Genomic DNA, 4,298 nt, shown 5'->3' with positions numbered 1-4,298 from the left:
GCCTCCCCTGGGGCCTGAGGGGGGCCCAGCGGGGGGGGTGACTGTTCCGGTCCCTGCTTAGGAAGACAGAGGCAAAGAAATCATTAAACATGTTGGCTTTGTTGTCTGGTGTGACGACCAAATTTCCTAACGTGTCCTGCAGGGGCCCCACATTACCCGGAACCTTCTTTTTACCCGCTATGTATTTAAAGAAGGACTTCTTATTGTCCTTGATCTGAGAAGCTAGTCCCAGTTCCATCTCTGCCTTGGCCTTCCTGACTGCCCCCCTACATCCCCAAGCAACTGCAGTATGACTATCCCTGGTGATGTCCCCTCCTTTCCATTGGGTGTGCGCCTCCCTTTTAGCTAGGAGACATTCCCAGATGCTTTTGGTGAGCCATGGGGGCTTGTGTGCCCTCCTGCTCCCTTTGATCCTCATTGGGATTACCTCCCTTTGGCCTTGGAGGATTGTCTCCTTAAGGAGCGACCACTCTCCTTGGACACATAGCTCCCCTCCCCTCTGGGACCTCAGTGCTTTCCTGACTATTCTCCTTAGCTCATTGAAGTCGGCGTTATAGATACTACCTTTTGACAACACTCAATGGCATAAAGCTGAGCAGGTGAATAATTTTTTCCCCCTAAAATAAGTCAGCTATTATTTGTTACATGTCTGTACATGTTACAGGCTGAAACGGGTTCCATAAATACATTAGTTTAGTCTAGACTAATTCAAACAAACTAGGTATGCAAATATTCAACACACCGATGGCAAGATGCTTTTGCTGATAACTCTTGCTTTAGTGTGTGGGTCCCAAATTCTGATTGCTTTTCTCACACTTCTTTAGATGGAAAGACATAAACAGCTATGAAAACCACTTCTTTAATATGCTACTTTTCAATTCAATTCAAACATACACTTATTGGCAAAAGGAACAACATGAACTAGGGAAAAAAGAAATCAGAATCAAGCACTATAATGCCACAGCAAATGCAAAGTAATTTTCATGCTTTGGATCCTGACTGATTCAGATACAGAGCAATCTCTTCACTACATAGCACAAGAGAAAAAAAAAGGGAGGAGGGCACATTTCTTCTCCTCCTTCTGTGTTGGGGACTGTTCCAGACAGATTGATTTTTTACTTGAATTCTACATTTTTGCAAGCCTTTTACAGCCTATGCTAATAACTTGTATTTGGTGCAATGGAAAATATATGCATACTATTGCAGAGGACAAAAATGTCCTAAATCTTAGTGGCCTGGATTCTTCGACCTCGACAAGTTTAGTCTGAAAACATTTGTTACATGATGAAAAGCTTTGTGGGAATTCTAATAACATTCTCAAAGGGTTAACGATGCCGAACTGATTGGCACTAAAAACTAGATTTCATTTGGTACAGTGACAGGGAAGCTATGCCACCAGGACTACACATCCATGCCCACATTATTATAGGACAATTTAGGTCATCTTATTTTAAATTTCATGGCTCTGTAACATAGATGTAAATCAAAGTCAGTGAGGCAAATGATGATTTTTCCATAGTGAGATTTTTATAGTCTTGATCTTGAAAATATGCTTTGGACCAAAGCTGTCTATCAAAATTCTAGGAATTAGCCAAAGAAGTTCGTGCTGTTGCTGGTACACAGTTAGAATCAGAAACTAAAAGCGGGAAGCTTTCAGAATGAGACATGGCTCATCATGCTTAAGATATGACTTTCCCAACATCAACAAAAATTGACATTTTAACAGTTGGAATCAGCAGCTCTTCTATTCTGGAAATGTACAGATATTGAAATGGTGACATTCTGCACAGAGGCATAACAATAGAGGCAAGTAAATATTACATACTGTGTTTGAATGTGTAAAACAAAACAAAGATAGATGTATGTTTACCTGATATATAGATGTGTGCATGTCTAAGCACATTATCTGTTACTGAAGAATCACGAGTACTTAATTAACATGATGGCTGTACACAGAATCAGTCATATATAAAGCAATTCTTTACTTTAATAAACACATCATGAATTTGATATATTAGTTGTTTTCTTTTTTAGAGTTGATTTATCCGTCACTTTCACTTCCAGATTTGATTTATTGGTCAATTTCTTTTCAAGATTTGATTTATTGGGCAATTGCTTTTCAAGATTTGATTAAAGCACATTGCAGAAGTCCTTTTAGATGTACTTCTAAATATCGCACATATATCTAGTACTGTATGTTTAAAATCTTAATTCCCAAACTTTCTTGATTAACAATTCATCTTTTCTGTCCGGAGCTAGTCCCTATTATACATGAATATAGTCTGAATCTGATGAAACAACCAATTATAGTGGACATAAAATACAGTAAGTACAGTTTTATAATAAACTGCATACAGTGATGCTTTAAGGAAATTCAAGGGAATTTATATAAGGTATTCACACACACTAAGTAAAACCTCAGTTCTGGGCTCCACATTTTTTTATTTTAAAATTACGTATCAGGCTAGAAAATACCAGTAGAAGGGAGCTACCGTAATACAACTCCTTTTGCTTTAAAGAAATCAGAGCTAGGACATTGATATAAGGGAAGGAGTTTTTCCTTAATGAATAAGGTCACAGGCACCAACGTGCCTGTTTAGGGAAACAACGGCATATACTGTGGAACAGAGTGGACTCTGTGAGCTGAATCCTGCATTGAAGTTAGGGACAATTTTAGACCCTAGCATATGTTTGAGGGGACTGTTATCCTAAAATGCAATGGGAACTTTAGCATCCACCTGAACAGACGCCGCTTTAACAACTCCTCCACATGGCAGCAGCTCTCGCACCGAATCCTCCTCCTTCGTGCTGCATTGTGGTGTGAGCAGCAGTATAATCCCAAATCCCCTTAGAGCAGTGGGACCCGAAACCCTCTAGCGTAACGGTGAGACTGCTACCAATGTCACACTGCTAATGGCAGCCAACTGCTACCGAAGCAAAGCTTTCCTCCTGAATTGTGGTTGGTCCCGACTTGTGTGTGTGACACTGCAAGGCTTACCAGAGTCAAGTGAACCAAATTAGTACCCAAATGAGACTTCTGCAAGGGGTGCTGCATGAAGGAAGATATCTTCCATAGCCAGTCTATAGTGAGTGTTCATCCACTGAGGGAGCACTAAGCTAAAATGCCAGCGTGGCATTAGGAAGAACGGTGCCAGATGAGTCATCTTTTGAACAGAAAGAGCAGCAGAGGAAGCTACAGCTTCCACGGGAAATTTAATAAGGGGAAGGCTGCCAAGCTAGATGTTTTGACCAGATTTGAGCTGTGGTAATTAAACTCTGCCTAGCTTGAATTCCACCCCCTGCAACCTCAACAAGATACCGGTGTATTATGCACTTCCTATGGTGCCCCGAGCTCTGGATGATGCCAGGCTCGGCTGTTACACTGCTGCTTCTTTCCACTGGTGGGTGAAATAGTCTTTGTCCATGCGTTCTTTCTCTGCTTCGCAGGGGTGCGTTGAGGCACCCGATAAATGCAATGAGAGACTCTCAAAAAGTGCGAACATGTTTTACAGGCACCACTTGTCTCCTCTGGATAAACTGGACAACCTCGGCATTGCCCCACCAGCACGGCGGGACAGTAGGACCCAGACCTGGTCTATCCAGGTGCTTTGCACCCTGCATAATGCCCGGCTGGTTGCTGAATTAAGCATGAGCCACTCGTGCATTTGTTGAGGCTTTGATTTCAAAGGGCACTGCTTCTCCGCTCAGCTGGAGCTCACTGGCAGTCCTGAGCAACCGATGGGCGAGATGGTGCCCTTTAAATAAAAGCCTCTGCACACATCTGGAACACCTCAGCTGTTTGCTGCTGCTATATATACCCTTGGCTACTTTACAAACACCCTCCTTCCCAGTGTGGGGAAGACACTCGACCCTGCAAAGGAGCCGAATCCTACATTATTTTTGCATATGCCATCTGCAGGCTTCATTAGACAAAATGTTTCCATTCTGCCTAGCACTGAGCCCCTTCCAATGGACAACACCTGTCCTATGGCAGGATCAGGTCCAACGTTAACAGCATTCATACGGTGCATATACATGCCACCGGTATGTATATATTAAGGGCCCGCTCAAACTGAAGTTGAAGGAAGCTTCCCCTTTGAATTCAGCAAGAGGTGCGTCAGGCCCTAAAAGAAAAAACAAAAAACAAAAAAATAAGCTATGCAGAGCATGCAGGTGGGCAGCAGTAATCCCCAAAGGTGTTTACATGGCTTTCCTCTTGCCATACAGCTAGCCGTGAAAGCAAGAAGTGTGCAGAAAGATACAGAGGCGTCTGCATTTTGCGTGGCACTAAGCAGAAC

At 42.6% G+C, this 4,298-nt stretch overlaps 1 protein-coding gene across 5 annotated transcripts in view; it reads right to left on the bottom strand.

Moving 5' to 3' along the window:
• MAF (MAF bZIP transcription factor) overlaps nucleotides 1-4,298 on the bottom strand; it is a 293,225-nt gene that overhangs the window by 248,259 nt on the left and 40,668 nt on the right. The window contains exon 3 of one of the 5 annotated variants that reach the window (XM_019505498.1): nucleotides 844-4,124. The exons of the other annotated variants lie outside the window; for them this stretch is intronic. The gene's annotated coding sequence lies outside the window, so the exon portion shown is untranslated. Of the gene's footprint in view, nucleotides 1-843; nucleotides 4,125-4,298 lie in introns of those variants that run through there. 5 annotated transcript variants of the gene reach the window in all.

This window comes from Gavialis gangeticus, unplaced genomic scaffold (genome assembly GCF_001723915.1).
Source record: "Gavialis gangeticus isolate Ggan-Ray unplaced genomic scaffold, GavGan_comp1, whole genome shotgun sequence".
Lineage (NCBI taxonomy): Eukaryota > Metazoa > Chordata > Crocodylia > Gavialidae > Gavialis > Gavialis gangeticus.
This window is presented reverse-complemented; position numbering and strand designations above follow the sequence as displayed.